General features: G+C 45.7%; 1 pseudogene; it reads left to right on the top strand.

Moving 5' to 3' along the window:
- The first annotated feature begins 6,977 nt into the window (after positions 1-6,977).
- LOC127186940 (glyceraldehyde-3-phosphate dehydrogenase-like) lies at positions 6,978-7,941 on the top strand (annotated as a pseudogene).
- The last annotated feature ends 3,110 nt before the right edge of the window (positions 7,942-11,051 follow it).

Below are 11,051 nucleotides of genomic sequence, written 5' to 3'. Positions count from 1 at the left end.
TGGTAGTCAGGGGGAATCACAGCAAGTTCAAGGCCAGCCTGGCCTGCATGATGGTCTCTAGACCAATTAGGGGTTCAGAGTAAGATCTTGTATCAAAACAAGCGAACAAAATTAGCTTAACTAGTGGGGTGTCACAGCTTCATCTAGTCTCCCTAATGATTACATTAGCCTGTATTTGAGCAAACTGCTAACACAAAGCCAGACTTGCAAGTTGAAAAGTGCCATGCAAGTCAAATTCTCTAAAATTGGGGGCTGTCTAAGTGTGACATGCTCCAAAAGCCACGAGTGTCTAGAGGACGACCCGACAGGTGCTTCTTCTGTCAGTGCGTGAGAACCATGAGCTGAGTGTGGCAGTTGGCACGGACTCCGGCACTCATATTAAATGTTTGCTTTTCACTGGTTACATAGTTCCTCTCTCCTCCCTATCCAAAGTTATTCTTCCTCTCTGGGTGACTGAGCAAGATGTTCGTTTCAACACAGTACTGTGAATGGGGCTTGCATTTTTATTTCTATGCGGTTTTTGATTTGTCTAGCAGGCACTTCAAAATTACAGCTCCGGCCGAATTCTTGCCCTGGGAGGAATTTCTCCTCCCCCCCCCACCCCAATTTTCCAGTACAGCTTTTTCTTCTTACTCGGGACAGTGCTTCTCCTAACTGCCTCTTTTCTGTCCCAAGTCACTCTTGAGAGACATGATTGAAGTTTGGAGCTTTTGATGGGAAAACGAAATTCTAAATTCAGACTGGGTCTCTTCTGGGGCAGGCACACAGATGCCACACTTCCTGGGTAATGGTGCGGGAGGCAGCCTGACTTTATGAGTACTCTGTGTGCTGTATACAAGGCAAATGTAATGACAATAATTCCTGTCAGACATGTCAGAATCCACCATAAGCACCATGGAAACGTGCCAGGGCTTGTGGGACTTGAATTGGGAGGGAGGGGGAGCTGGGACTCACTACTGTAATGGTCCCAGACTTCTCATCACTGTGGCTCCAAAGTCTATTTGAACCTAATAGCATCTCCCCCCACACACCCCTGGAGGGCAATGGGATGCTTGTTCTTGGCTTGCAAAGCTGCTGATATTTTTAATTAATTTTTTCCAGGAAAACATTGGCCTGAGGTCCCTAGAAACATCACTTTGCTGCCTGGCCTTGCAAGAATCTGACCTATTTTAGGAAGGCAGCTCACTGTGGCCCTAGGGTTCTTTAATGCAAGAGAGAAAAACAAAGCTCCTCTCTTGCTATCTGGGGCCTGGATACCTAAGCCACTTACAGCTACTAAAATGAAAGCTCTGTAAACGTTGTTTCAGTGAACCAAAGGCCTTCAGCTCTGCACTGAGGAGGACCATCCCAAAATAAAAATATACATTCTGGTAGACTATTGGGCAGGGCCCATCCTTCCGAGTATCAGCCAATCACTGACACAAGGCCTCTCAGGACTCTGCCCTTGAAGGTATGCTATCTGTGGCCATACCACCTAGCTCGGTTTATGAACAACAAAAAAAAAATCTATTTCCTGGCCACTCATGGGCTGGAACTGAGGACACACTAAGAAACCACTCTAGGAAACTGAGCTAGGAAACTGTTGGGAGTTCCAAGTAGACCTGTAAGCCTGAGCTATCTAGTAAGTTCTTTGTCCCCATGAGACCCTTTGTTATTTAAAGAAAAAAGAAAAAAGAAAAAAGGAAAAAGAAACAAAGAAGAGTTTTCAGCATTAGAGGGGGTGCTCAGGGTTTCTAGTCCTATGATAAAACACTGTGAAAGGTAGCTTGAGGAGAAAAGGGTTTATTTCACTTTGTAGCTCAGGTCACACACGCTGTCATTGACAGAAGTCAGGGCAGGAACTCAAAGCAGGAACCTGGAAGCAGGACCTGAGGCAGAGGCCATGGAGAAGCATAGCTTACTGGCTTGTCCACCATGGTTTGCTCTGCCTGCTTCTTAGACACCCCAGGACCACAGTCCCCACTGGGCTGGATCCTCTTACGTCAATCACCTAACAGAGAAAATGCCCCCAAAGACGTCCCTACAGGAAATCTGCTGGAGGCATTTTCTCAGTTGAGGTTCTTCCCAGATAATGTCTGGGTTTGTGTCAAGTTGACAAAAACAAACTTGGACTGGGAGTGCAGTGTTTTAGTGTTTACTGGACAGAATGTGCACAGAGAAATGGCTTAGTCAGGTTTCTCAATTGTTATCCCCCTTGCTTGTTTCTTCTCATTCCTCCCTCCCTCTTTCACTCTATTCCCCTCCCCTAGGTCTGTGGCAGAAAGGGACCTCCTCCCCCACCATATGGTCACAGCCTATCAAGTCTCATCTTGGTAGCCTTCCTATTCTCTCTCTGGGAGCCACCAGGCCTCCCCACCAAGGGAAAGTGGTCAAACATGGGGCACCAGAGTTCATGTCAGAGTCAGTCCCCACTCTCCATACGACTGTGGAGAATATTCTGTCCCTTGGCTAGATCTGAGTAGAGGTTCAATATTTACTGCATGTATTGCCCTTGGTTGGTGCAGTAGTTTGAGCAAAACCCCCTGGATCCAAATCCACCCATCATGATGTTCTTCTTGTAGGTTTCTAAGACCCTCTGGATCCTTCTATTTCCCCATTCTCCCATACTTCTCTCACCTAGCGTCCCAATAGGAGGTCCCCACATCTATCCCAATCTCCTGGTAAGTGAAGACTTTCAGGGGACATCCGTGTTGGGCTAGTGTTCACTTATAAGTGAGTATATACCATGTGAGTCTTTCTGAGTCTGGGTTAACTCACTCAGCATGATCATTTCTAGTTCCATCCATTTGTCCACAAACTTCAGGATTTCCTTGTTTTTAATAGCTGAGTAGTATTCCATAGTGTAAATGTACCACAGTTTCTTTATCCATTCTTTGACTGAGGGACATTTAGGTTGTTTCTAGGTTTTGGCTATTACAAATAAGGCTGCTATGAACATGGTTGAGCATATGTCCTTCTTGTGTGGTAGAGCATCTTCTGGGTATATTCCAAGGAGTGGAATACCTGGGTCTTGAGGTAGCCCTATTCCCAGTATTCTGAGAAAGCGCCAGATTGATTTCCAAAGTGTTTGTACAAGTTTGCACTCCCACCAGCAGTGAAGGAGTGTTCCTCTTTCTCCACATCCTCACCAGCATGTGCTGTCACTTGAGTTTTTTATCTTAGCCCTGATGGGTGTAAGATGGAGCCTCAGATTCATTTTGATTTGCATGTCCCTGATGACTAAGGACGTTGAGCATTTCTTTCTTTTTTTTATTTTTTATTTTTATTTTTTTATTTTTTATTTTTTTGGCTTTTCGAGACAGGGTCTCTCTGTGTTAGCCTCGGATGTCCTGGACTCGCTTTGTAGGCCAGGCTGGCCTCGAACTCACTGCGAACTGCCTGCCTCTGCCTCCCAAGTGCTGGGATTAAGGCATGTGCCACCACGCCCGGCTTGAGCATTTCTTTAAAGGTTTCTCAGCCATTCGATATTCCTCTGTTGAGAATTCTCTGTTTAATTCTGAGCTACATTTCTTAATTGGGTTATTTGTTTTGGTGGTATTTAATTTCTTAAGATCTTTATATATTTTGGATATTAGACCTTTGTCAGGTGTAGGGTTGGTGAAGATCTTTTCCCAGTCTGTAGGCTATTGATTGCTTTGTTCTGTTGACAGTGTCTCCTGCCTTACAGAAGCTTCTCAGCCTCGTGAGGTCCCATTTATTAATAGTTGATCTTAAGGCCTGGGCTGTTGGAGTTCTGTTCAGGAAGTGAGACTCCTCGATTTTAAAGGAGAAAAGAATGAAGCTGTTGCATGTCCTCACCAGTGCCCTGCTATACAAGATGTAACCTGAATGCCTTAGGTGGTTTCCTGCTAAACCAGGTGATCCCTTGGTGCTCTTGAAGAGACAGTCCCCCAAAAAGCCCAACAGCCTCAAAGACTTCAAGCCATGTTGTGCGGTGCTCTTTCGCCACCTACCGACAACTTTGCCTTATTGCAGTTTCCCAAGGCCTTGGTTCAATTGTCAAAGGCCACATAAGCATTATCCCGCTCAAATTAAAGTGGTTCGTTGAGTCCAAAGGCAAAAGTAAATATCCTCAAATTCTAGATGGATATTTTATGTCAAGTGTCTCTGACCTTCTACTGCTAAAATAATAATGTAATATATGATACTGGAGAGATGGCTAAGCAGGTAGGGTGACTACCACACAGCCTGACCTGAATAGCATGTGTGGCCTCTGCCACCAATAAACCAATCAGGCTGTAGGGATGACTCAGTGGTTAAGAGCTCTAGGTTCTCTTGCCATCAACCAGGGTTTGATACCCAGCATCCATATCCTGTGGCTCACAACTGCTTGTAACTCTAGTTCTACAGGACTGGGTGCCATTTTCTGGCCTTTGCAGGCACATACACGTGGTACATATAGACAAGCATACAGACAAACACATACACATAAAGAATACCATTTAAAACAAATAAAGATGCATTTAATGTAAAACAAAATGACATATGTCAAACGGGTAGAGTCTCATTTTTCATAATTTAATGCTTTATGAGCATTAGGATCTAAAAATAAATAGAGTGACATGCAACAGATCTGATATGGAGAGTTTCTTTTCTTTCTTTTTTTTTTTTTTTTTTTGAGGGAAGGGAGTTAGGACCTGAGTGGGCCGGGAGTGCAGAGAGGGGCAAAGACAGTGGGAGAGAGAGAGAGAGAGAGAGAGAGAGAGAGAGAGAGAGAGAGAGAGAGAGAGAGAGAGAGAGAGAGAGACAGACTGATAGACAGAGAGAGGAAGAGAGAGAGAGAGAGAAGCAGAGAGAGGGGAGGGAGGGGAGGGAGAGGGGAGGAGAGGGAGAGAGGTGGCATGTTGGCCCTTTATATCTGGTGCCTCAGGCACATACCCGGTGGTAGGAGGCAGGTAATGATGTCAGAGGAGCAACCTAGAGGCAGGCTGCTTATATGCCAACAATGATACATAAAAGTCCTGTATATTTTAAGGCATTTGATCTTTTTTCATAAGATATGATCACTCTAAAGGTATTTAGGAAATCGTGTGTACTCACAATCATGGTGTTTCTGGGTATGGTCTGGGGCTTGAACAGACTGGTATAGTATGGTTGAACTATACCCCAACCTGTGAAGGAATTTTAAAGGAGAAATAGTCTGTGATGGCTCTCACTGTGCAGTTGACATACTTTAGAATCCCTTGGGAAGAGTCTCACAGAGGGACTGTCTAGGTAAGTCACGTTGGCCTGGGGGCATATCTGTGAGGGACCGTGCTGATGACATTAATTGAGGTGGGAAGATCTGTCCACTGTGGGTGTCACTGCTCCCAGGGTTTGGAACCTGGGATGTATAAATGCAGGAAGATGCTGAGTAAAAGCAGGCTCTCTCTCTCTCTCTCTCTCTCTCTCTCTCTCTCTCTCTCTCTCTCTCTCTCTCTCTCTCTCTCGCTGTGGCTCTGACAAGCTGCTTCAAGTTCCTGGCTTTGTTTTTCCAACATGATAGACTTTCAATTGTGATTGTAAGACAAAGACATTTTCCCCCATTTTTTCAAGGCAGGGTTTCTCTCTGTAGCCCTGACTGTCCCGGCTAGCCTCAAATTCAGAGATGCACTTGCCTCTGCCCTCCCAGGTCCTGGGACTAAAGGTGTGTGGCACCATGCATGCCGAACCTCCTTTTCTTAAAGCTGCTTTTGTCAGGATATTTTATCACAAAGTTCTGAAGTCATATTTGCAAACACCAGAGGGAGGACTCTGCAGAATCAATGCTGTGGATCGCCATGAAAAATCAGCCTATGTATATCATCATTTGCATATGTAAGTTATTGCAAATATAGAACCCAGGACTGTCAAGGCACACACAGGCCTATACCTGCCATGGAACACTGAGCACATATCAAAAAGCCACAGTTCAAAAACCCAGCCTCAGGAATTCCAGCCAATGGAAAGAATCTAAATGTATCACACATACACACAGAAGCATGTGCACATACATACAGAAACATGTGTACACACTATTAAATATTCTCCTAATTTAGGATAAAGCCTAGATCATGTAGCTGATTTGGAACTTACAGAGACTTGTCTCCGTCTACCTCCAGAGTGCAGAGATTAAAAGCATGCACCACCACATCTAGCCTAAAAGTTAGATCTCTGAAACATAAATTGTCAAAAATAAGCACAATGAGCAGGGCGTTGGTGGCACACTCCTTTAGTCCCAGTACTTGGGAGGCAGAGGCTGGTAGATCTCTGTGAGTTCGAGGCCAACCTGGTCTACCAAGTGAGTCCAGGGCAGCCAAAGCTATACAGAGAAACCTTGTCTCGAAAAAAAAATAATAATAAATAATAATAAGCACAATGCCTTTCTGGATCAGTAAATAGAGAACTGTGTTGTTTTCACTGTGTGGCAACATTTATTATTTTATTTTTATGCTGAACATTTGTTATTATTTATATTGCATAACTGTGTTTGTTTGCACAACACAGTTGTGCAATACTGTGAAATAATTACCAGTTGAAATCACACCAGTTTTTAAAGTATAATATTTCAAGGATGATAAGAACTAGCCTACTAATTTGTCTGCAAGGGAAATTAAAAGATTTGTTTCATTTTAATTTTATCTCATATTTAATTTTCTCTAATATGTCAAAACAGCAGTTAGAAGAAGAAAGAAGAAGAAAAAGAAGAAGAAGGGAGGGAGGGAGAGAGGGGGGCTGTGTCTTCTTGAGACACACTTCATTTTCTTCAATAGCTGTGGTTCTCAGCCTTCCTAGTGCTGCGACCCTTTAACACAGTTCCTCATGTTGTTGGTGACTCCAAACCATCAAATTATTTTCATTGCTACTTCATAACTGTAAATTTTCTGCTCTTGTGAATTATAACATAAATCTCTGTGTTTTCTAGTGATCTTAAGAGACTCCTGTAAGGCTCTTTGCCCCTCCCTGCTCCAGAGACAGTCGCCTCTTCTCGTACAGTGCCAGCCTCATCCCTTGACATGATGGTGAAAGTTGGAGTAAACAGATTTGGCCATATTGGGCACCTGATTACCAGGGCTTTCTTCTTATCTGGCAAAGTGGAAAGTGTTGCCATCAATGACCCCTTCATTGACCTCCACTACATGGTCTACATGTTCCTGTATGACTCTACCCACGGCAAATTCAACGACACACTCAAGGCTAAGAATGGGAAGTTTGTTATCAACAGGAGTGAGATACCAGTAAAATCAACTAGGGTGATGCTGGTGCTGAGTATGTTGTGAAGTCTACCGGTGACTTCACCACCACGGAGAAAGCCAAGGCCCACTTGAAGGATGAGACCCACAGGATTATCATCTCTTCCCCTTCTGCCAATGCCAACATGTTTGTGATGGCTGTAGCCATGACAAGCATGACAACTTACTCAAAATTGTCAGCAATGCTTCCTACACCACCGACTGCTTAGCCTCCCTGGCCAAGGTCATCCATGACAACTTTGGCATTGTGGAAGGACTCGTGACCACAGTTCATGCCATTACTTCCACCCAGAAGACTGTGGATGGACCCTCTGGAAAGCTGTGGCGTGACGGCTGTGGGGCTGCCCAGAACATCATCCTTGCACCCACTGGTGCTGCCAAGGCTGTGGGCAAGGTCATCCCAGAGCTGAACGGGAAGCTCACTGGGATGGCTTTCTGTGTTCCCACACCCACCGTGTCCATTGTGGATCTGACATGCTGACTGGAGAAACCTGCCAAGTATGATGACATCAAAAGGATGGTAAAGCAGGCATCCTTGGACCCTCAGCTACACCGAGGACCAGGTTTCTCCTGTGACTTTAACAGCAACTCCCACTCTTCCATCTTTGATGCTGGGGCTGGCATCGATCTCAATGACAGCTTTGTAAAACTTATTTCCTGGTATGACAATGAATTTGGCTACTGCAACAGGGTGGTAGACCTCATGGCCTATGTGAGCTCCAAGGAATAAGAAGCCCTGGACCACCCACCCCAGCAAGGACATGAGAGCAAGAGAGAGAGAGGCCCTTGGCTGCTGAGGAGTCCCTGTTCCAACTCGTGCTCTGACACTGAGCATCTCCTCTCACAGTTTCCATCCTAGACCCCAGAATAATGGGAGGGGCCCAGGGAGCCCTACTCTCTTGAATACCATCAATAAAGTTCACTGAACCTAAAAAAATAAAAATAAAAAAGAAAGAAAGAAAGAAAGAAGGAAAGAAAGAAAAAGACACCCCTGTGAAAGAGCTTTTCAACTTCTAAAGGGGTCATGACCCACGGGTTGAGAACCACTGTTCTACAAGGTGGCTGTGAACCCACTGATAGAGGCAGAGGCCAGGGAAGGTGTGAGTTCTGGAAAAATCAGGTCACTAGGGTAATGCTTTTGGTTACTTAGAGGTTTTGTGTGTGTGTGTGTGTGTGTGTGTGTGTGTGTGTGTGTGTGTGTGTGTGTGTGTGTGTATACACGTGGTGTACATATGACTGGGTGCTGAGAAGTCAGAGGTCAATGTCGGGTGCCCTTCTCAACCACTCTCCGCCTTATTTTTTAAAACAGGGTACTTCACTGAACCTATGTGGGCTTTTTTCTCCAGGAGGCTGGGCTGAGATCTGGTCACAGAGTTTTCTTCAGCCTTCTAGAGGCTAGCTGAAGATGGCTCTGTCCTAAGAACTGGTCACTAAGAAGGCCTTCTGGTCAGGGAGGGAGCTGCATCTCTTCCAGAGGGGGAAGGGCAGCTTTTGACACCTTTTGTGTGGGGTAGGGTCTGTAAGGAACTACCTTTTTAACACATTTGTGTCTAGTGGGTTGTTCTCAGCAGGGGGGTCTGTTCACCTAAGTCTGAGCATGGAGCTTACCGGGTTGGAGCATCTCCTGTGCCTACAGACAAGGGCCCACAAACCTGGAGTCATCAATTCAGCTAGCTTGGTTTGACAATGAAATCCAGGTTTAACCCCACCCTCACCCCTTTCCTCCCTACCCCACCCATATCCGTTATCCCTACCCCCCACTCCCATCCCCCAACCCCAACCTGTCTCTGCATCCCCTCCCCCTAGTGTTGGGATTCAGGACAGACCTCAACACACCTCAGTTCTTCATGTTTGCTCGAGCGTGTACTTTATTGGCTGAGCTATGTTTTTTTTAACTGGTCAAACAAGCATATGAACTGGGAAGACAAAGTGTTTATGGGAATGCCCCATATTATGGCCGGTTTTAGTGTCAACTTGCAACAGATTAGGAAAGAACCTTGTAGGCTTTGAACTTTTTCAACCTACTTTATTTGGGGTTCTTTAATGTTTATACCTCCCAACCCACCTATCCTAAATAGGAGAGAAAAGAGGTTAATGGGAACAGGAGAAGCAGACCTTCCTAGACCCAGTTCCTGGTGACCTTTTGGGGGTTGAGGGCAATTGATTCCGGCAGATGATTCCGGTAAGATATATGGCCCGTGGCCTTTTCTCAGAGGCCTGTAAATTCTGATCAGGGTGAGGTAGAGGCAGTAAATTCCGAGCCAGCAGGTGGAGGGCTCTTGCTTGGCTAGCAATGTTAACTTGTTCTGTTTGCTCCTGCTATCAGCTTACAATGCTATTGTTAAGGTGGCTGAGCTCAGGCCACCTGGTCTCTTACATCACGTTTTGCTTACATGTCCTTCCCTGTTGCAGCAGAGCAGTATGTGCTCTGTTGCCACTGACACCACCACCACCTTCCCTGACAGTAGAACCAGTGTTCCCAAGCTTTCCTTGTAGACTGGGACCAGCAGCTCTCCCAGAGCCTGTTGAATTATACCTTCTAATAGCGTTTTCCCTTGGCCTTCTGACGTCCCTGGGAAGCTAGCCAGGTATGCCTGCATCTGCTCCACCAAGCTTTGAGGAAGCTGGCTGGGCAAAGGCTTGTTCTGAGATCCAATTGCACAGAGAGCTGAGCATCCAAAGGGGTGGATGTGGGTGCCTGTGTGTTCTTGGGGGGGGGCAAGTTCTCACACTCTCTGTGGGAAGATCCTCCACTGCTACAGGGAAAAGAGCCCAGGGCTTGAGAGAGTGCAGGGTAGCTGAGCTTGGTTTGCCAGAATAAGACAGCCAAGAAATAAGGAACTAGGCTTTAATTCACATACCAAGTCTCATACACTCAGACTAGAGGCAGGGGTCCGAGCTAAGCTAACAAAAAGAGAAAAGCCAGAAAAACAGAGAAAAGGATAAAAGGCTTGGAGCCAAGGGTGGACAGAGGAAAAGGACAAAAAGCGCTCCCTACTCAGGGAGCCCTGGGTTTTAAAGCCCGAGTTGTAAAATGCAAGGGGAAGACCCATGATATCTCACGGGCACCTGTCTCCAGAATGGGGCTTCTTGTTAATTCAGAGGCAGTTTAGAAGTGTTTTTTCTGAAGAGAGCCAAGGTGATGATTCCTTTTCGCCAAATGGTCTTTGTAGTCCCTTACCATGAGGAGGGAGGCACTTTCCTTTTTCCAAGTTCAGGAAACTGGCTTTCTGGAAGGAAGTGCCTATGACCCTAGGCTAGCAGTGGTCTACAAGAGCCCTCTGGTTCCCAGCACCAGACTGTAAGCGCTGAGGGGCCCTGCACATTGACTGAGTTACCAGCCATCCCCTCAGCGAGAGATTCTGTTCTGGGACTACCCCGACAGTTGAGGCCTAACCTCAAGGACTGAGTCCCAGGTTCTTAGTGTCTCAGGGCATTTGTTTTGGTCAGTGAACACAGTGTGTGTGTGTGTGTGTGTGTGTGTGTGTGTGTGTGTGTGTGTTTCTCTAGAGAACCTTAACTAAAACACCTCACACTGTCTGTGGGTGCCCTCGCCAGTGCCTTCTCTCCAGAAGTCCTGCCCCAGCACTTTCCTCACCACACTCTCACATACTTAATTTAGGCACATGAACATGAAACAGTTGCTGATAATAATTTTTCTGTTACAATGTTCTTTTTAAATTTTTCATGTGGTATGTGTGTATGTGTGTGCGCACACATGTGCATGTGTGTTCACCCAAATGCATGGGTGTGCTTGCTTGTGCCAAGATGCACATGCTGTGTAGGAGAGAAAACACTTTTTTAGGAATAACTTCTTTCCTTCGTTCCTTTCTGCCATGT

This window comes from Acomys russatus, chromosome 3, assembly GCF_903995435.1.
Source record: "Acomys russatus chromosome 3, mAcoRus1.1, whole genome shotgun sequence".
Taxonomy (NCBI): Eukaryota; Metazoa; Chordata; class Mammalia; order Rodentia; family Muridae; genus Acomys; species Acomys russatus.
This window is presented reverse-complemented; position numbering and strand designations above follow the sequence as displayed.